We start from the raw sequence: 22599 nt of genomic DNA on the forward strand, positions 1-22599 counted from the left end.
TATTATAAAAAAAATGGTTGAAATATGCCTTAATTTTTACAAAATATAGACACCGAACAGCAAGATTTAACTTGGGGTATTTTGTTTAGACATGTAACATTAACGTCAGCTAGCTAAACAATGAACTAGGGTTAGGGTTAGGGTTCGATGTTAGCTTGCAAGCCAGCAAGCTTTAACCTCCAATGAAAACAGCTTTCTGACAAAATTAGAAATGTATAATATCTGAAACTGTAGCCATGTACATATACATGGATGAAAGCTTCACGGCAGACTGCAAAGACGTCCTGTGTCGTTTCTGTTTAGTTTGCACAGCCTGCTTGGCTCGTTGTGTCAAGTCACTCTGGTTCACACTGACCATGTGCAATGCCATAAGAATCATCAGATCTTTCTCCCTCTCTGTCACGGATGCCATGGTTGCCCTTAGTTTGAAGATACAATCCGGAAACAGGTGTTTTATACAACAGCCTTCTGTGTTCTCTTTTCGACTCCTTATGCATTTGCAATCAAACAGCAGAATTATATTAATCTCCTTATCATATTCTGCTTCTACTAGACATTCAACTGATTTCAAAACTCGGTCAACTTCTTCCGTGACAACACTGCTGATTGCCGTTTCTTCCCCCATCACTGTCATCAGAAGACTCTACACTGTCTTCTTCAATGCACATGTTTTTTTTACCTAAATCAGGGATTTCCTCATCGTCTGATTCATTTTCATAGTCAGAGAGTCAGCATGGCACGATCGTTCTCCAGAAAGTAATCCATTACAACTTTTCCCCACTGACCTTTGAGAGCCTGATAAATTCAAGGCAGCAATGTTATTGAGAGCAGTAGCAACATATTTGCAGTTCTCCATTGCTAATGTTATATCGTTTGAAAAAAAATGCAGTAGAAAGGATTACCTACGCATAACGAGCATCTCATTTTATAGTCAAGATACTACATTGCAGACCAATCTGAAACTCATCTCTCGGCATGTCCAGCCCACTCATCATCTCAGCCATTCATGGCTAGCGGGAAGGTTCCTGAGTTTTTCTTTGGCTAAACCTTTGGCTTGTAATTTAAAAACTGTATTCGTATTTACAGATGGCATAAAAGTTTGTTATTAAGGCACATGAAAGCTCACATATCGAGAAGGCATTTTTGCCAAAAAAAAAACGCATTTTGATCAAAACAAATGTTTTTACGTTCAAACGGTTCTCCTGTGAAGTCGTGACTTGCGACATACCTAGTTTCCTGATACCAGTCACAACACTCCTATGAACTTCACATTGGTACAATTTGACATGCCACGTTTTACACGGAAATTACCATATCTAGTTTGAGCCTTGTTTGAGTTCCAAAGAAGATCAAAAGAAAGAAATGTCTCTACAGTAATTTATTTTAAAATGGCGGATAAAACCCCAAGGTTGCCTCTCAAAATGGCACGCTATTCTGTATATTGTGCAGTACTTTTGACCAGTGCCCATAAGGTGCCATTTGGGATGCAAAACAAAACAATGACCAAACCAACAAAGCTGATGAAACTACAGTTAAACAAATATATTATTGGTGCAATTTAATCACAGGAGGCAAAGCATAACAAGCGTCAACAGCTATATCGTTTATAATAATTGCCATAACTAGTGGAAAATTAATTGTAGTGTGTAATTTCAGGCCACTGATTCAGAATTTCACACTACACGAATCAAATCATAATGACTCTTACCGAGGGGGAAAGAACACAAAGCAGATGAGAAGATTTCAATAACAACTTATTAGCAGCATGAAACTAAATCTAATCAAGAGAATATGGCCAGTTAGTCTATCAGCAAACAACATTTTAGCCAATAGCAGAAGGGCTTATGGATATATGTTTTCATTGTCAGTGCAATCACATTGTGTCATTTGTCTGTGTGCATCTGCTAGGAGATAGGGCTGCTACGGAATAAACAAGTTCTGTGAAACCACAACAGAGTGAGGAGAACCAGAGACTACAGAGAGATCACAGACTAGATACTAGTCCCTTACTGAGAATTTTAAAAAAAAGCAGATCAGAGGGATTGTGGAGGAGGTGAGGACGCTGGAAAGGGGATGTAGGAGGATTGGCTTGGATATAACAGGAACATGGACGGTAATTCCCAAGCATTACGTTTGTGTACATGTGCATCCATGCTTGTGCACCCACACCACCCAGTCAGTCCATTTCACCATTCCAGCTGTGAGCTCTGTCTGTGTGTGTGTGTGTGTGTGCGTGGGTGCGTGCATCTTTAAAATGTGTCCACCCTCTCCTCTTCCAGACGCCAGATTGAGGATTACTTCAACCCATTCAGAGGGAGGTCTGCATGACGTTTGGCATCTGTAGACTCCCCCATCCCTTCACCCCACCCCCCTGGACACAAAGACACTGGGCTGGAAAGAATACTCGCAAAAAAAGAAAACGGGTGTTTTTGCCTCCCAGAGCAAGGTTGTGTGTTACAGTAGGCTTATGCCAACTCTCAACCTCTCAAAATTAACACACCCAGTTCAGTTACATTACTTATACTGCAAATATAGGCCAAAACCCTGTTTGAATAGTTTATAAAGTCTAAATTTCTTCCTTGCTTCAAATAATATCAGATCTGACATGATTGGAAAAATGTGAAAGCCGCTTAACTAGAAACTCCAGTTTCAATCTATCCAATCTTGTTTGACCTATTTTTTTTACAGTCTATGTGTTTGACCCACAATACATAAAGGGAAGAGAAGAAGTATTGGACCACAGTCCAAACTCCAATATAAAATTAATCAATAATATATACCACTCACCAGTCTCAATGGAAAGCAGTGTCGGTGTGCAGCCCTGTCTCGTTTTGGCCAATAACGTCAATACTCCGCTCAGCTCTGCTACCCTTTCCATCCCACAGCTCTTTCCAGAGCACTGACCTCAGCTGTTTCCCCCTATGCTCCCTATCTCTCTCCATCTCTCTATGGGAACAACACAAACTGCCTTGTCACACCATCACAACGGTGACGCCGGCCAAATTTTCTAAACGTAAACCAGAGCGTGAGAGGGACACAAACACACAGTCACACACACACACACACACACACACACACACACACACACACACACACACACACACACACACACACACACACACACACACACACACACACACACACACACACACACACACACACACACACACACACACACACACACACACACACACACACACAACAGGTTAGAGCAGGGGGCCCAACGCTCCATAATGAAATCACTAGTAGCATTAGCAGCATGCTAACACCTCAGCTAACTGTCTGAGACTGTAGACAGACACAGGGCTTGTTTTCAGTGAGTGAAGAGATTCATTTCAGAACTGTAGAGAGTGTGTGTTAGGAGAGTTCCAAAGGGGAATCCTAACAGGTTTTTAATTGCTTAGGTTTATTAGCAGTGTCAAATTCTGAACACACATACAAACACGCATGCACAGAACACGCACATACACTTCACCTGGCTGGGATACATATTATCAATGGCTAGACTGGCCACACAAACAAGGAACATAAATGCTGTGCACTTTGTTACTGAGCAACGACCGGAGTAAAAGGGCTTTGAAATCACCATAATAACAAAAGGACATCGTGGACTTAATGACTGACATTAAAGTCCTCCCATCATACGGTGTGCATCCCAAATGACACCCTATTCCCTATATAGTGCAATACTTTTAACCAGGGCACATAGGGTCAAAAGTAGTGCAACCATAGGAAATAGGGTGCCATGTGTGACGCAGTTATAGTGTAGGTTGAAATAACTGCAATTTCTGTGAGTATTTATTTGATTTAAGATGAGTCTTAAATGGGGAATACAAGTATTGTTCAATGGAAGGCAACAAAGCTAAATTATAGCATTCGTCTAAAATTAAATGGAAAATGAAAATGACAACAGTCCATGAAGACTACATCAATCCTGAAACATCGGCACTGTTGTAGATCAACAACTAGCACAAAGCACTTATCATTCAGATGAATTGGACAGTATACACAACTAGAAATGACCTACCATTAACAGGAGACCACTTATCAGAGCAATTAGAGCATACAAATCTAACCACCATATCGGGTATTTTTCATTGAATTATTCTAGCCAGTTAACATTTAGGCAGTTTGTGAGGCAGACATCAAAGATATAATCTGATTGAGGCATCTACCACTATTATCAGTGACTATAGAATCCATAGTGCGAATACCATACAGTTGAAGTCGGAAGTTTACATATACCTTAGCCAAATACATTTAAACTCAGTTTTCACAATTCCTGACATTTAATCCTCGTAAAAATTTTGTTTTAGGTCAGTTAGGATCATAACTTTATTTTAAGAATGTGAAATGTCAGAATAGTAGAGAGTTATTTATTTCAGCTTTTATTTCTTTCATCACATTCCCAGTGGGTCAGAAATGTACATACACTCAATAAGTATTTGGAAACATTGCCTTTAAATTGTTTAACTTGTGTCAAACGTTTCAGGTAGCCTTCGACAAGCTTACCACAATAGGTTGGGTGAATTTTGGCCCATCCCTCCTGACAGAGCTGGTGCAACTGAATCAGTTTTGTAGGCCTCCTTGCTCACACACACTTTTTCAGTTCTGCCCACAAACTTTCTATAGGATTGAGGTCAGGGCTCTGTGATGGCCACTCCAATACCTTGACTTTGTTGTTCTTAAGCCAGTTTGCCACAACTTTGGAAGTATGCCTGGGTCATTGTCCACCTGGAAGACCAATTGCGACCAAGCTTTAACTTCCTGACTGATGTCTTGAGATGTTGCTTCAATATATCCAAAAATGTTCCTCCGTCATGATGCCATCTATTTTCTGAAGTGCATCAGTCCCTCCTGCAGCAAAGCACCCCCACCCCCACATGATGCTGCCACCCCAGTGTTCACAATTGGGATGGTGATCTTCAGCTTGCAATCCTCACCCTTTTTCCTCCAAACATATTGATGGTCATTATGGCCAGAGGACATTTCTCCAAAAAGTACGATCTGTGTCCCCATGTGCAGTTGCAAACCGTAGTCTGGCTTTTTTTATGGCGGTTGTGGAGTAGTGGCTTCTTCCTTGCCGAGCGGCCTTTCAGGTTATGTCGATGTAGGACTCGTTGTACTGTGGATATAGATACTTTTGTACCTGTTTCCTCCAGCATCTTCACAAGGTCCTTTGCTGTTGTTCTGGGATTGATTTGCATTTTTCACACCAAAGTACATTCATCTCCAGGAGACAGAACGAGTCTCCTTCCTGAGCGGTATGACGGCTGCGTGGTCCCATGGTGTTTATACTTGCGTACTATTGTTTGTACAGATGAACATGGTACCTTCAGGCTTTTGGAAATTGTTCCCAAGGATGAACCAGACGTGTGGAGGTCTACAAAAATATCTTGGCTGATTTCTTTTGATTTCCCCATGATGTCAAGCAAAGAGGCACTGAGTTTGAAGGTAGACATTGAAATACATCCACAGGTACACCTCCAATTGACTTAAATTATGTCAATTCGCCTATCAGAAGCTTCTAAAGCCACAACATCATTTTCTGGAATTTTCCAAGCTGTTTAAAGGCACAGTCAACTTAGTGTATGTAAACTTCTGACCCACTGGAATTGTGATACAGTGAATTTTAGTGAAATAATCTGTCTGTAAACAATTGCTTGAAAGATTACTTGTGTCATACACAAAGTAGATGTCCTAACCGACTTGCCAAACTATAGTTTGTTAACAAGATATTTGTGGAGTGGTTGAAAAACGAGTTTTAATGACTCCAACCTAAGTGTATGTAAACTTCTGTTTTCAACTGTACATAATTAATCCATAAAGGGGCAATCTGCAATTGCTACATTATTTAAAAAAAAAAATATGTAATGATATGTACCCATTGATTCTTGAAGAATACAACTTAATATATACAGTGCCTTCGGAAAGTATGCAGATCCCTTGACTTTTTCCACATTTTGTTATGTTACAGCCTTACATGCTGACCAGACCGGACACGTCGTGTGTGCGAGCGTTGCAAAACAAATGTAGAAATCCATGTTATTCAATTATTGCACCCACACTGCTCACGCGCGCCAATGAGCGTCTGCGTTGCCAAGGGCAAAAATGAAGTCATTCCTATTTCTGACGCAGATCGCGCTGCAAGTCCTGTCTCTCCCATCTCCTCTTTGGTTTATAGAAGCAGGTACCCACGTGCCATCTCCTCATTGGTTATACCCACGTGGGGGATTGGAAGACAAAATATTTTGCCGGCTGTCGTGGTAATACTATGAAAGTTTAGATGCCAATCACCATATAAGTTCAAAGATGAAAAAGCCTGGGAGGAGAGATGACTAGAAACGATTCGGTTGACCGTTTTATGTGTGGATTAATTGTCGGAGTAGAGGACCTTGTGCATTTCAGGTAAAATTACAACTCAATGTGTATATCCCAGGACAAATGATCTAGTAAAAGCAAGCTAGCTAAATAGGACAAATTAGCTAGCAAGTGCAAGCTAACTAGCTAAATTGCCCTAAATGTTTAATGCTTTTTGACCTGTCCCCAAATTAATGTCATCGGTTCAGAGTTTGTTTTGATATATTAACCTGCGTGTCGTGATCTCGTTTGGTGTAGGGGGACAAAATACATTTTTGCACAATAGCGCAAGTGCGCAGCCGGTTTGGAGTAAAAATAAAAAAACTTCAGTAATCTTCACAAAATACCGAACAATAACAAAGCAAAAATAAGTTTTTAGAAATGTTTACAAAATGAAAAACTGAAATACATAAGTACTCAGATCATTTGCTATGAGATTCGAAATTGAGCTCAGGTGCATCCAATTTCCATTGATCATCCTTGAGATGTTTGTACAACTTGATTAGAGTCCACCTGTGGTAAATCAATTGATTGGACATGATTTGGAAAGGCACACACTTGTCTATATAAGGTCCCACAGTTGACAGTGCATGTCAGAGCACAAACCAAGCATGAGGTCAAAGGAATTGTCTGTAGAGCTCCAAGACATTTTGTTGAGGCACAGATCTGGGGAAGGGTACCAAAACATTTCTGCAGCATTGAAGGTCCCCAAGAACACAGTGGCCTCCATCATTCTTAAAATGGAAGAAGTTTGAACCACCAAGACTCAGCCCAACTGCGCAACCGGGGGAGAAGGGCCTTGGTCAGGGAGGTGACCAGGAACCTGATGGTCACTCTGACAGAGGTCCAGAGTTCCTCTGTGGAGATGGGATAACCTTCCAGACGGACAACCATCTCTGCAGCAGTCCATCAATCAGGCCTTTATGGTAGAGTGGCCAGACGGAAGCAACTACTCAGTAAAAGGCACATGACAGCCCGCTTGGACTTTGTCAAATAGCACCTAAAGACTCTCAGACCATGAGAAACAAGATTCTCTGGTCTGATGAAAACAAGTTTGAATTCTTTGAACTGACTGCCAAGCGTCATGTCTGGAGGCATGGTAGAGGCAGCATCATGCTGGGGGGATGTTTTTCAGAGGCATGGACTGGGAGACTAGTCAGAATCGAGGGAAAGATGAACGGAGCAAAGTACAGAGAGAAATTTGACGAAAACCTGCTCCAGAACGCTCAGGTCCTCAGACTGGGGCGATGGTTGACCTTTCAACAGGACAACGACCTTAAGCACACAGCCGAGACAACACGGGAGTGGCTTTGGGACAAGTCTTTGAATGTCCTGGAGTGGCCCACCCAGAGCCCGGACTAGAACCCAATCGAACATCTCTGGAGAGACTGGAAAATAGCGGGGCGGTGACGCTCCCCATCCAACCGGAACGAGCTTGAGATGATCTGCAGGGAATAGGAGAAACTCCTCAAATACAGGTGTTCCCAGCTTGTAGCGTCATACCCAAGAATAATCAATGTTGTAAAAGGTGCTGCAAGAAAGTACTGAGTAAAGGGTATAGGACGGACGGACAGACGGGACAGACGAGACAGATACGTTCAAAAGTTTGGGGTCACTTAGAAATGTCCCTGGTTTTCAAAGAAAAGCTATTTTTTTTGTCCATTAAAATAACATAAAATTGATCAGAAATACAGTGTTGTAACGGGGTGACCCGCACCTCAGACTCCTGGAGTGGGCCAGCTCTCTGAGGAGAGACACGTGGAACGAGGGGTTAATACTAACCTTGTTCAGTCTCCTCAGGACTTTAAGTGGCACCACAAACCGCGGCCCCAGCTTCCGGCAGGGCAGGCGGAGGGGCAGGTTTCGGGTCAAGAGCCAGACCCGGTCCCCTGGTGCGAACACTGGGGCCTCACTGCGGTGACAGTCTGCGCTCACCTTCTGGCGCAGCACGGCCCGCTGGAGGTGAACATGGGCGGCATCCAAGGTCTCCTCCGCGCGCCTGAACCAGTCGTCCACCACAGGAGCCTAGGTCTGACCCTGATGCCAAGGCGCCAGAACCGGCTGGTACCCCAGTACGCACAGGAAAGGAGAGAGGTTAGTGGAGGAGTGACGGATCGAGTTCTGAGCCATCTCGGCCCAGGGCACGAACGCCACCCACTCCCCTGGGCCGGGCCTGGCAATAAGACCGCAGAAACCTACACACATCCTGGTTCACTCTCTCCACCTGCCCATTACTCTCGGGTTGAAAACCCGAGGTAAGGCTGATCGAGATGCCCAGACGTTCCATGAATGCCCTCCAGAGTGAACTGGGGACCCCGATCAGACACTATATCCTCAGGCACCCCGTAGTGCCGGAAGACGTGTATAAACAAGGCCTCCACAGTCTGTAGGGCCGGAGGGAGACCGGGCAGAGGGAGGAGTTGGCAGGACTTGGAAAAACAGTCCACAACTATCAGGATCGTGTAGTTACCCTGTGAGGGAAGAAGATCGGTGAGGAAATCGACGGACAGATGGCCATTGTGGAATGGGTAAGGGGTGTAGCTTACCTCTGGGCAGGAGCCTTACACTGGGCGCACACCGAGCAGGAGGAAACATAAACCCTCACGTCCTTTGCCAAGGTGGGCCACCAGTACTTCCCACTCAGACAGCGCACTGTCCGACCGATTCCTGGATGACCAGAGAAGGGTGACGTGTGTGCACAATAGATCATGGACAGCAGACGGAATGTACAGACGCCCAGAGCATTCATCAACACGTACGGCATGACGAGGTACTCATAATGCCCTGAGGTGGTACTGAATGCTGTCTTCCACTCGTCTCCCTCCCGGATACGCACCGGGTTGTAAGCGCCCTGTGCATTGACTCAATCGCTGTGGCTATGAGAGGTAGCGGGTAACTGTACTTCACAGTGATCTGGTTAAGGGCTCGATAGTCAATACACGGGCGCAGACCTCCCTCCTTCACAAAAAAGAAACTCGAGGAGAGATGGGTGAAGTGGTGGAACGAATGTACCCCTGACGCAGGGATTCGGAAACATATGTCTCCATAGCTGCTGTCTCTGCCTGTGACAGGGGATACACGTGACTCCTGGGAAGTGCGGCGTCCACCTGGAGGTTTATCGCCGACAATGGGGTGGTAATTGAGTCACCTTCTTAGAGATCATGGGGTCATGATAGGCTAACCAGGGAAGGCCTAGCACCACGGGAAACGCAGGAGAGTCAACGAGGAAGAGACTGATTCTCTCCCTGTGACTCCCCTTCATCACCATGACCAAAGGAGTGGTAGCCTCCCTGATAAAGCCGGACCCTAATGGTCGACTGTCCAACGCGTGAACTGGAAAGGGCCTAACCACTGGAACAATGGGGATCACTAAACTATGGGCAAATGCTCTGCCACGCCTGAATCGACGAGCGCCTTATTTTGGGAATGCGGGGAAAATTCATGAAATTTGGCCTGCAAAAACAGGTGGGCAACAGAGGGCTCTGGGTGAGTAGGGTGCAAGCTCACCTGGGATGACGCCAGAGTGCTCTGCCTGCTGCCTCGACCCCCAAAGGAACCAACCCGACACCGACCGGCAGTGTGACCTCTGCAGCCACAGTTGGTGCACGTGAAAGCCCCCCCCCCCCTCCGGCCTCCCTGAGTTCAGCACCCCCGGCTCCATAGGCAACGGAGTGGTGGTGCTGGGAGATGGAACCCCTGGCAGTGTGCCGCCATCTCATCAAACTCCCTGGGAAGGGCGAGACCCATCCCACTGGGACCGGGTGCAGGGGAGGCGAGTAGTGGAGACCCCTGTTGTGCTGGTGGGGGCGCTGGAGGGACTCCCTGTGGACGATACAGTCCATGACAGCGCCGAGATGGTGAGGCATCGTGTTCCTGGACGCGCTCCTCTATCTCCAAAACGGGGGCACCCGCTACTGCTGACTCCATTGATAGGAGTGGAATTCTGTAACGGGGTGTGTGACTGGTTTGCCGAGAAGTCAGGCACAGGAGAGCAGAGATGGGTGATAACAGGAGGACTTTAATATACACCCTGGCCCAAAGGCACAGGCAAGTCAGCACAAAGCACAACCACGGTAACATAAACCGGATTAAACAAAACAAACAAACCTTGGTTTGAAACAAACCTAGCGCAAGCCAGCCTGTAGCGTAACACCCTACACAAAGAACAATTCCACACACAGAGATGGGGGAAACAGAGGGTAATGTACATTTAGTCTGATGAGGGAATTGTGAACCAGGTGTGAGGGAAAACAAGACAACAAATGGAAAATGAAAGGTGGAGCGGCGATGGCTAGAAGAACGATGACGTCGACCGCCAAACTCCGCCCGAACAAGTCGTGACAAGTGTAGACATAGTTAATGTTGTAAATGACTATTGTAGCTGGAAACGGCAGATTTTTTATGGTATATCTACATAGGCGTAGAGAGGCCCATTATCAGCAACCATCACTCCTGTGTTCCAATGGCACGTTGTGTTAGCTAATCCAAGTTTATAATTTTACAAAGGCTAATTGATCATTAGAAAACCCTTTTAGCACACCTGAAAACTGTTGTCCTAGTTAAAGAAGCAATAAAACTGTCCTCCTTTAGACTAGTTGAGTATCTGGAGCATCAGAATTTGTGGGTTCGATTACAGGCTCAAAATGGCCAAAAACAAAGCACTTTCTTCTGAAACTCGTCAGTCTATTCTTGTTCTGAGAAATGAAGGCTATTGCCAAGAAACTGAATATCTTTTACAACGCTGTGCACTACTCCCTTCACAGGACAGCGCAGACTGTCTCTAACGAGAGTAGAAAGAGAGGTGCACAACTGAGCAAGAGGACAAATACATTCGTGTCTAGTTTGAGAAACCCGCAAAACACCAGTCTCAACGTCAACAGTGAAGAGGTGACTCTGGGATGCTGGCCTTTTAGGCAGAGTTGCAAAGAAAAAGCCATATCTCAGACTGGCCAATAAAAATAAAAGACTAAGATGGGCAAAAGAACACAGACACTGGAGAGAGGAACTTTGCCTAGAAGGTCAGCATCCTGGAGTCGGCTCTTCACTGTTGACCTTGAGACTGGTATTTTGTGGGTACTATTTAATGAAGCTGCCAATTGAGGACTTGAGGCATCTGTTTAAAGGGACAATCAACTGCTAATTGACCCTTTAAAATCTATTATGTTGAAATTGTTTCTTAATCGTCAGGATAATCCTAATTTTGGCTATCCATTTTTTAAAATATTTTGTTTCTTTATCTTGAATATCTTTGTTCCGTCTTATCCTCCAGCGGTTAGCTATTTTCAGGTGACAGTTTTCTTATCTAGAGGTTCTATAAGTATTCTTTGTCTTGCTCAGGAGTACTTTCATAGTGGAAGTATGACACAAATACAGTTTACTTGTGTTGCTGAGAATTCTGGTATGTTTTGTTACCAATGAATGTATTTTTCATCTGTTGCACACTAACTGAAGTGATTTTATTATTTTCATTGTTTTCATCTCAATCTCTCTTTGTTGAGAGGGATTTGTCGGTTCAATGTGTGTTTGTTGGAAAGGGTGCGTTAAGTCCCCCACCCCCACTCTGTGCGTGGACACACACAAATCTAAAGCATCCACTGGGCCCACGCAGTAGGGATGGGATGATGAGAGATCATGGAGATATCGGGAGGGGAAGGGGGATGGTACAGATCTCTCTCATCCTCCCACCCACAAGTATATTAAGACCATCTCCCACCCACAGCTATAGATAGAGGCTTTGGTCATTGCGGTTTAAACCAAAAGGCATCCCGATGCTGTTAGATGTTGTTACATAATGCCATGGCAGCCATGTTTGTGCCTGATGGGCAATATTGACCCCTAGCAGTTCAGGGAATGTTCCGAATGCTCAATATACTGCAGCTCTTCTCCATGGTAGTCAGAGGAATATAGCTATATACCGGTATGCGTGCTTTACTGAGAAGAATACTCAAACATTGCCTACTGTTCTTTGTACTCAATGTTGAACATTGTTCTTCCCCTTTGCTGGCTGTGTATCTGTGAAGGCCTGTCTCTTTCATAAGTGCTCTGTCCATGACAATAACATTCACTCTACACATCTGGCGACAGCACTGTCAATGAGAAGAGTCAGTGTGTGTGTGTGTGTGTGTGTGTGTGTGTGTGTGTGTGTGTGTGTGTGTGTGTGTGTGTGTGTGTGTGTGTGTGTGTGTGTGTGTGTGTGTGTGTGTGTGTGTGTGTGTGTGTGTGTGTGTGTGTGTGTGTGTGTGTGTGTGTGTGTGTGTGTGTGTGTGTTTGTTTGTTTGTATATATGTGTGTTCCAGTCACCTTAAATTACAGAGTACAACTGTGCTAGCGTCAGTGCAACAGAAAACATGGACTTTGCACATCTGTCAGCCAGAGTCAGATACACTTCCCATTTCAGCGCTCACTCAGCAGTCAGCCATACCACAAAATACACTGCATCTGTGAGACTGAGAAGCAGTACTGTTAAAGGATCACTTTACTGAAAAACTGTCTTTTGGTATTTTGTTCATTAGTCCACTGCTAATACAGTGCACACCAGCAGTCAAGTTTTCAAGAGAAGAGCGCGTTCAGTACAGAGCAAAAACTGCAATGAGTTGAGCATGTTTTCTAGTTTTTGACGCAAACTATCCCTTAGCACACTCAACCACAAATGTATGAGCTAAATGCAAATAAAAAGGCTAAATGTTTCAGAGCTAACATGAACACAATATAAACCACTTGACTCAATATCAACCAACAGATTATCAGGTAGATATAAAGAAAACAGTTCATGGAACAATAAGGGAAATAGGCAAAGTAAATATAATTTCATAAGATGAAATACAAAGCAGACCTCACCAAAAGAGTTCATTAATTCACAAATATATTCTAAGCAAGATAAACTCCCATGAAAATAGGAAATTATCTTTAAAATAGCATTTTTCATTCCAATTATAATATATGGTTGGAATTTGATTGTATCGCATCATAACCCACTTAAGATTTCAGGGCTTGACTCACTACAGAGCCCCACACCCATTGTAGCCCATATAGCTGCCCAGAACTGTCTGCATGATGAACAATGGACCAGTGCAACCCCCAGATATCAAGTTTCATCACCCCAGCAATTGATACACAGGCCTTGTTCCAAATGGTACCCTCTTCCCAATGTAGTGCACTAGTTTTGACCAGAGCCCCCTATTTAGTGCACTACTTTTGACCAGGGCCCATATGGCTCTGGGCAAAAGTAGTGTACTATATAGGGACAATGGTGCCATTTGGGATACAAGCCACACTCTCACAGCCCTCCTCCTATCAATGTATCATCAGTGTCTGGTTTCCTCGCATGGGCGTCAGTCTACAGCCTGTCCACGCTGATAAACACACACACACACACTGAGAGAACAACTGCAAGTGTCAAACAAAAATACTGTAAACGAATGCACACACACACACACACACACACACACACACACACACACACACACACACACACACACACACACACACACACACACACACACACACACACACACACACACACACACACACACACACACACACACACACACACACACACACACACACACACACACACACACACACACACACACACACACACACACACACACACACACACAGTAAGATCTAAGTTCAACATTCAGCCACCAAACCATTGCTCATAGTGTTGTGTTAGGATGTTAGAAAATAGTTCCAGTAATATTTCAAGAGATATAAGGTATTTGAGTGAAATGAGGATGTCACCTATGGATCTTTCCCTTGACATTGTATGTGTCTAGTCAACTAATTATCTCTGACTGTTTGTGTTAAAGGGGCAGACCTACGGAGACACACAGTTAGTGACGCACACAGACTTTACACCACACACCCAACTATCCCCCCAAAGGAGACACTATGCAGATAATACAACTTCCTCCCTTCTTAATTTCTCTCTGTCAATGTCCCTCGTTTTTCCCTTCTCTCTCCATCCTCCCTTCTCCAAGCCCAGAAAACACCACTTACTTGAACTCCATGGCTGTTCTGTTTCTATCTCTTCTCTCTTCCCTCTCGGTATGTGAGAACGTCCACACAGATCTCCCTGTCACATAATCCGTCTCATCTCTGACATGGTGTGTGTGTGTGTGTATGTGAGGGAGCGTATGTGTGTGAGAGGCTGGAGCTGTTACGATAATTCAAACAGACTGACAGAGAAGCCACCAGCTGAGCGCAGCAGGAGGGAGGAGGGGCATCACTGTCAGGGGAGAGGCAATGACCAATCGCAGAGCTCAGTGAGGCTTGGGGGTGGCCACATGTGTGTGTGTGTGTGTGTGTGTGTGTGTGTGTGTGTGTGTTTGGCTTGAAGCCCCACAGGGCCAGAGGCATTACAGGCAGAAAACAACAGACTTCACTAGATAAGGAGGGAGAGAGTAAGGGATGTGTAACAGGAGGAGAGGAGGGAAACAAACAGAACATGCCGGAAGCCACTCATGATTTGAATGTCATGTTTTAGAAGAGCATGTTCTGCATGGTTAGAAAGGGATGGTAATATTTGTATTTACAATAATATATGCCATTTAGCAGACGCTTTTATCCAAAGCGACTTACAGTCATGTGTGCATACATTCTACGTATGGGTGCTCCCGGGGATCGAACCCACTACCCTGGCGTTACAAGCGCCATGCTCTACCAACTGAGCTACAGAAGGACCAGGTGTTTATGTTTTATACTGACTCACCAGGTGAAATATAGTAAATCTATTTCAGTTCTATTCAATCCAAGGTAAAAGTATTATAATACCGTACATAATAAATGCATTGTCGTAAGATGTGGAACCAGCATGGGAACCCATTTGACATAAATGTATGTATATAGAACAGTACTGAATGAATCAGGCACCTTTTCCAGTGCCTAAAAAAAACATTGCAGCACATTGAATTTGTCATTGCTGAGGTAATTAACTGGTTTAAACTTCAGGACTTCTACATAAAGTCCCCGACGAAGAGTGGCGGTAAAAACATCTGCACGCTCCATTAGCCCTCAAAACCAAACAAGCGGTCGTTGAGTTCTCCCCCATTACGGTTCCATGGTCTTCTACACACCTCTGATGATAGGTCTGAGTAAATGGTTGGCCAAAAAAAACAAATATTTTGGCCAACCATTCACTAACCAGAGATTAGTACGCCGTTGTAATAGAAACAATATGGTAGTAATGCATTTCCCAAAAGGTATTTACACAAAGTGGTGTCCAATAACTAACTCCAGCCTTGTGGCAACAGCGCAGTCTTTTAATGGAGAAACAGGAAAAGAGAATCAACCTTTACTGCATCTTCCATTTGTTAGTTATATGGCAGGCCAGCGGGAGAAGGGCTCAGCAGTGATGCTTTGAATTATACCAGAGAAAATGAACACAAGAACCAAAGTGAGCAAAACAGTACTAAAAAGTAGGCAAAGCCCCTGAGGCTGGGGAAAAGTATGGTTCAAGAGGTTGTTAAGGTTGGGGCAATAAAGTAGAAAAAGTTTGTGGAATAGGCCTTTATCAGTAGATTATTAAATAGACAGGGAGTGTTTTGTGACCGTTTTGGATTCGGTTCCATTTAAGTCCCTGGCCTTTAACCCATATTCTTACCCATTCAGTGTTCACAGATGTGGACGGACTGGATAAGTGGAAGCAATATGGCAATGGCTTCCCCCCTATCTCACTAGATAGGCTATGCTTAATATGCACTACTGTTTTCACTGGTCAAGTCATTTCAGATCTGTGAACAGCAGAGGTGGGGGCTAAGGGATGGGTCTAGTGGCCACTAGGTGTCCAGTACCAGGCCTCACCAGCAGCTTCTTGGGTCGTGTTCATTAGGGCACAAAGTGGCGAAACATTTTGTAACAGAAAACAAAAACAAGCATTTTGTATCAGAGTTCAAGTCAAATCAAATTTCCCTCCCATTTTCAGTCCCATTTCTTCAGATTGGTGTCGAATGAACATACACCAAGAACACTACCCAGCTGACATCCCAGCATCCTTTGGAAAAGTAGTCACATTGGTATAGTTGTGTGTGCAGTCTGAACACAGTTATTGATCAGGAAGCAAAGCCACTACAGAGCAGTGTTGTTGGCCTCACAAGGCCTGGAGCAAAACACTAGTGGATGATGAATGAATATGCAGACTATTGACTAAAGTTGTGCCAATTAAGAATTATGTTATCACTTCTTGCAAAGTCTTCACTAAAAGACCATACTCATGAAATACATGCTAAAATACAGTAGAGAACAAATTGAGCATCAATTTTTTTAAATAATTATTATTTGGCTGTCCCAAATGTTCACTCTCTGCTTGTTTGTCTAAGCCAGGGGTCAAACGCAAATCCTGGAAGGCGGAGTGTCTGCACGTTTTCGCTCACTCCCTTGCCATTGATTGATCATTTAAGGTATTTGAATAGTTAAGAATCCCCCTCCTTGTTGTCTAGATCTTAACTGGACACAAATTGAAAGGAAATAACAAACACCAGCAGAAACACAGCACTCTGGGAAATGTGTTTGACACCCCTTATGTAAGGATAAACATTGTAGGTTATTTATTTGTTCATTAACCAACAGGTTGTCAAAGTAGCCTTGTGGTTTGTGGTCCACAGACCTGAAACGAGAGTAGGTGTAAGCAATAGCTCCAACTAGTTTTTGCCATGTTGCTTTTACTCAGATGTGCGAAGGGGAGTGAACAAGGGAGAAATCTCCCCAAACAAAGATAGGATGTTAAGGCACGGGGGAGAGATATACTACTTCCTCAAAATGACTTTACCTACAAATCACCAGGATCAAGGGAGCACTGGTCATAATAACATGCCACTCACTGAAGCTCCCTGGGGTCTTGAAAACAACAGCAAGAGTCTGGTGAACAGTGCTGTGTGAGTGTTTATGTCAGACAGCAGAAGGACCACTCTCTGCACAGAGGGCAGTAAGGCTAACTCAGTCTATCCTGTTTGGGTCTGATGCCACTGATGCCAACAAAGCCTTCCTCTTAAATATCCTTCAATCTCCCTGTCTCTCACAGCACAGCCATTGGAACTGCAGCACCGCACAATGAAAGAATCGCTCATGTTGTCAACACACACAAACAAACATAAAATACATGTATGAAGACAGACATACAGACCGAGAAAAATACAGAGATCCCTAGCCCTATCTCCCCCCCTTCAAAAAAAAAAACACCACACACACATACTCTCTAGCCAATATTTCCCTATGCCACAGACCTGCCCTTGGGGAATTTCCTCTCTCCCTCCTACTGTAATGATATTGGCAGAGCCTAATAATGCCTGCAGCAATCACCAAATGCATTTGTTTCCTCCCTAACCACTTCCACCCTCACTTAAAGGGATTAAGACCCCGAAGACCCTGTACATCGGGACAGAGTGTACTTGGTTGACTCAACAGAGGTTTGCGTACAGCCTAGCTGGCCTCTGTGTTAATAGATGGTAGAAGGGCTTCTCTGATAATGTCCACTGGTCATTCTATATAACAAACATACTTGGATACAACAGCAAGTGTGAAAAACAGTTGAGTGATCATGCCGAACATGGTGTACAATGTGTAAAACAGCCGAGGTGATAGCGCAATATGACCCTGGAATAAAAACCACAATGTGTAGGGTGGGTGGATTTACAGGTTTACTCGCTCTGGATTGTCAGTACTGCATGTTTTCTTGGCTGTCGTGCCGTGGCTGTGTCGGAATCGACTGTGTATAACTTATTAGTATGCCTTCCTATAAGGGAGTGCCCGGGGTTGGCTTGTGGTCGGCTCTGGCACAGCCATGGCACGATACAAGAGGATATAATGTGATAAGACTCATTTTTACTTGCAGTCATTAGCGGCCATTAGAATCTTTCTTCCTTTTTTTGTCGGAATACAAAAATGATATAATGAGGAGTGTCATGAGTCAGGGAGATGGTCTGATGGTCTTAGTGACAACAGACCTAGATATGGGGGGAGGTTTTAGTGGGTGTAATATTAGGACAATTGGAGGTTTACAAAGTTGCAGCTACAGTATGCTTAACAGTGCAAATTATTATGGTACAACTATATGGACACTTAAATCATCATGGTGCTTTTTAATGGTAAGTTTACAAACATTGGTTGTGGTAAGTCTAATTGAAACTTGGGTATCATTATGGTAAGTGGGAAAATAAGTATAGCAAGTTATAATTGTAATGGCTTAGCAGATCATAAAAAAAGATCAATTTTTACATGGCTAAAACAGAAAAAATATAATATATATTGTTTACAGGAAACTACAAATGCAAATATAGATGAGGTTGGGTGGGAAAAGTACTGGGAGGGAGAAATATATTTTTGTCATGGGCAAAGACACTCAAAAGGGGTGATTATACTAATTAAAACACATTTTGATCCGATTGTGCAAACAGATCCGCAAGGAAGATGGATTACTTAGAATATGCTATTGGACCAAAATCAGATCTAGCTAATTAATCTATATGGGCCAAATAATGATGATCCACACTCAAAAATATATATAATAATCTATTGAGCTCACAAGCAACGAAATAATCTATTATTATGGTGGGAGAACATAATACGGTTTTAAGTAACTCAATGGATCATAAAGGAAGTCATTCTACAAACCATTACCCTCAGGCACTTAAGGAGATCACAAAGATCATGAATACGTTAGAACTAGTGGATATATGGAGGGTGAAAAACCCTGAGATATACACGGAGGAGGCTTAATCAAGCTAGCCGTCTTCATTACTTCCTAGTCTCGTTCTTGCTGGCATCAAAAGTTTTAAAAAGTATTAATAGGAGACCGAATGCGATCAGACCACCATCTAAATTGACCTCCAAAAACTCTTAGAGAATTTCCATGTGGGCGGGGATATTGGAAATGTAATCAAAGCCTATTGGATGACAATTTGTTAGCTAAGACAAAATAATTCATAATATATATATTTTTTTGTGCAACATAGGTACAGCAGATCCCCTTATTGTAAGGGACACTTTCAAATGTACTTTTAGAGGCGATTGAATGCAATACTCATCATTAAAACAAAAACAGTTTAGGTCAAGAGATTAGACTAATAAAGTAAATAGAGGAGGTAACAGTGCAGGTAGATGGTAATGGAAACTGTATTATAGAGACACAAAATAGGTTAGAGGAAAAATAAAAAGAAATGGAGGTAGTTATTCAAGAACAATCAAGTGTAATGTTTTACAAAAATGAGGTGAATTGGATGGAAAAATGGTGAAAAATGCACAAACATTTTCAACACAGAAATTCTACCAAAAATAACTTACAGACACTCGTTACAAATTATGGAGTTATCCATGATTCACCAAATTATATTTTGAAAGAGGATGCAAAATATTTTAAGCATATGTTTCTTTTCAGTCTCCATTTCCACTGAATGATGTTAACTGCAAGGATTTATTTCTTAATAATAATAATAATAATATTAATAATGTCAAATTAACACTTTTTTTTAACCAGGCAAGTCAGTTAAGAACACATTCTTATTTTCAATGACAGCCTGGGAACAGTGGGTTAACTGCCTGTTCAGGGGAAGAACAACAGATTTGTACCTTGTCAGCTCGGGGGTTTGAACTCGCAACCTTCCGGTTACTAGTCCAACACTCTAACCACTAGGATACGCTGCCGCCGTTACAGAACGACCAGTGTGAAGGCCAACTTACAGAAGAGGAACTTTGAGGCAATAAAATCTTTTCAGTCTGGAAAAACACCCTGGCTTGACGATATACCAGTAGAGGTATATCAGACCTTTTTTGATGTACTCAAAGAACCATTATTAGCATGTTTTAATTACTCTTATACAAATGGTAGACTTTCAGGTACTCAACAAGGTGGTCTGATTGTCACGTTCTGATCATAGTTCTGTTATTTTATTATTTGTTTTAGTATGGTCAGGGCGTGAGTTGGGGTGGGCAGTCTGTTTTTCTAAGTTGGTTTTTGAGTTCGGCCTAGTATGGTTCTCAATCAGAGGCAGCTGTCAATTGTTGTCCCTGAATGAGAATCATACTTAGGTAGCCTGGGTTTCACTTTTGGGTTGTGGGTGTTTGTCTTCCGTGTTTGTGTTCGTACCATACGGGACTGTTTCGTTCATTTCACGTTTATTGTTTTGTATTTCGTTGTGTTCAGTTTATGTATTTTAATAAACATTATGGACACTTACCATGCTGCAAATTGGTCCTCCGATCCTTCTCGCTACTCCTCCTCAGAAGAAGAGGACGAGGTTCGTTACACTGATTTCATTACTGCAAACATAAATAAATAAATGTTATAATGAATAAAAAGGTTACACCAGATATTGTTCATCCTGATCAGACAGGTTTTTTACATGGACGATATACTGGAGATAATATACGACAATTACTTGAAACAATTGAACATTATGAAACATTGAAGAAAACATGTGTCTGGTCTTCATAGCAGATTTTGAAAAGGCATTTGAAATAGTACAATTAGAATTTATATATACAGTGGGGAGAACAAGTATTTGATACACTGACGATTTTGCAGGTTTTCCTACTTACAAAGCATGTAGAGGTATGTATTTTTTTAGCAATAGGTACACTTCAACTGTGAGAGACGGAATCTAAAACAAAAATCCAGAAAATCACATTGTATGATTTTTAAGTAATTAATTTGCATTTTATTACATGACATAAGTATTTGATACATCAGAAAAGCATATTTTACTATTTGGTACAGAAACCGTTGTTTGCAATTACAGAGATCATACGTTTCCTGTAGTTCTTGACCAGGTTTGCACACACTACAGCAGGGATTTTGGCCCACTCCTCCATACAGACCATCGCCAGATCTTTCAGGTTTCGGGGCTGTCGCTGGGCAATATGGACTGTCCGCTACCTCCGAAGATTTTCTATTGGGTTCAGGTCTGGAGACTGGCTAGGCCACTCCAGGACGCTGAGATGCTTCTTAGGGAGCCACTCCTTAGTTGCCCAGGCTGTGTGTTTCGGGTCGTTGTCATGCTGGAAGACCCAGCCACGACCCATCTTCAATGCTCTTACTGACGGAAGGAGGTTGTTGCCAAGATCTCGAGATACATGGCCCCATCCATCCTCCCCTCAATACGATGCAGTCGTCCTGTCCCCTTTGCATAAAAGCATCCCCAAACAATGATGTTTCCAACTACCATGCTTCACGGTTGGGATAGTGTTCTTGGGGTTGTAGTCATCATTCTTCTTCCATCAAACACGGTGAGTTTAGACCAAATTGCTCTATTTTTGTCTCATCAGACCACATGACCTTCTCCCATTTCTCCTCTGGATCATCCAGATGGTCATTGGGAAACTTCAGATGGGCCCGGACATGCGCTGGCTTGAGCAGGGGGACCTTGCGTGCGCTGCAGGATTTTAATCCATGACGGCGTAGTGTGTTATTAATGGTTATGGTTTTCTTTGAGACTGTGGTCCCAGCTCTCTTCAGGTCATTGACCTGCTTGCCTATTGTCCTGTAGCCCATCCCAGCCGTGTGCAAGTCTACAATTTTATCCCTGATGTCCTTACACAGCTCTCTGGTCTTGGCCATTGTGGAGCAGTTGGAGTTTGTTTGATTGAGTGTGTGGACAGGTGTATTTTATATATTTTTCTTAAAGAAAAACTAACAGGTCTGTGAGAGTCGGAATTCTTACTGATTGGTAGGTGACGAAATACTTATGTCATGCAATAAAATGCAAATGAATTACTTAAAAATCATACAATGTGATTTTCTGGACTTTTGTTTTAGATTCCGTCTCTCACAGTTGAAGTGTACCTATGATAAAAAATTACACACCTCTACATGCTTTGTAAGTAGGAAAACGTTCAAAATCCATAGTGTATCTAATACTTGCTCTCCCCACTGTAAATGCCTGGAATACATTTTGGTGAAACTCTTATATACGTCAACCCCAGATGTAAAATAGTAAACAATGGTTACTTCTCAGGAAGTATTGAGCTATAAAGAGGAGTAAAACAAGGCTGTCCATTGTCTCCATATCTATTTATTATGGCCATTGAAATGCTAGCTATTAAAATAAGATCCAACAAGAACATCAAGGAGTTAGAAATCCAGGGGATAAAAACAAGTGTGGATGTATGCTGATGATTCACTTTTCTAGTCTCTCTGGATTAAAACCTACCATATTACGTATTGGATCGTTAAAAAAATTGTGCTTACACTACCTTGTAGTTTACCAATAAAATGGGCAGATGGTGAAGTAAACATATCTCCAAAAA

At 42.9% G+C, this 22599-nt stretch overlaps 1 protein-coding gene across 6 annotated transcripts in view; it reads right to left on the reverse strand.

The window, feature by feature from the left end:
* Positions 1-22599, reverse strand: part of trim2a (tripartite motif containing 2a) — a 73366-nt gene that overhangs the window by 36808 nt on the left and 13959 nt on the right. Inside the window, exon 2 of one of the 6 annotated variants that reach the window (XM_046325536.1) lies at positions 20532-20613. The exons of 1 other annotated variant lie outside the window; for it this stretch is intronic. The gene's annotated coding sequence lies outside the window, so the exon portion shown is untranslated. Of the gene's footprint in view, positions 1-2787; positions 2909-14361; positions 14528-20531; positions 20614-22599 lie in introns of those variants that run through there. 4 more of the 6 variants (XM_046325534.1, XM_046325540.1, XM_046325538.1 and 1 more) reach the window with 4 other exon arrangements.

This window comes from Oncorhynchus gorbuscha, linkage group LG24 (genome assembly GCF_021184085.1).
Source record: "Oncorhynchus gorbuscha isolate QuinsamMale2020 ecotype Even-year linkage group LG24, OgorEven_v1.0, whole genome shotgun sequence".
NCBI classification, from domain to species: domain Eukaryota; kingdom Metazoa; phylum Chordata; class Actinopteri; order Salmoniformes; family Salmonidae; genus Oncorhynchus; species Oncorhynchus gorbuscha.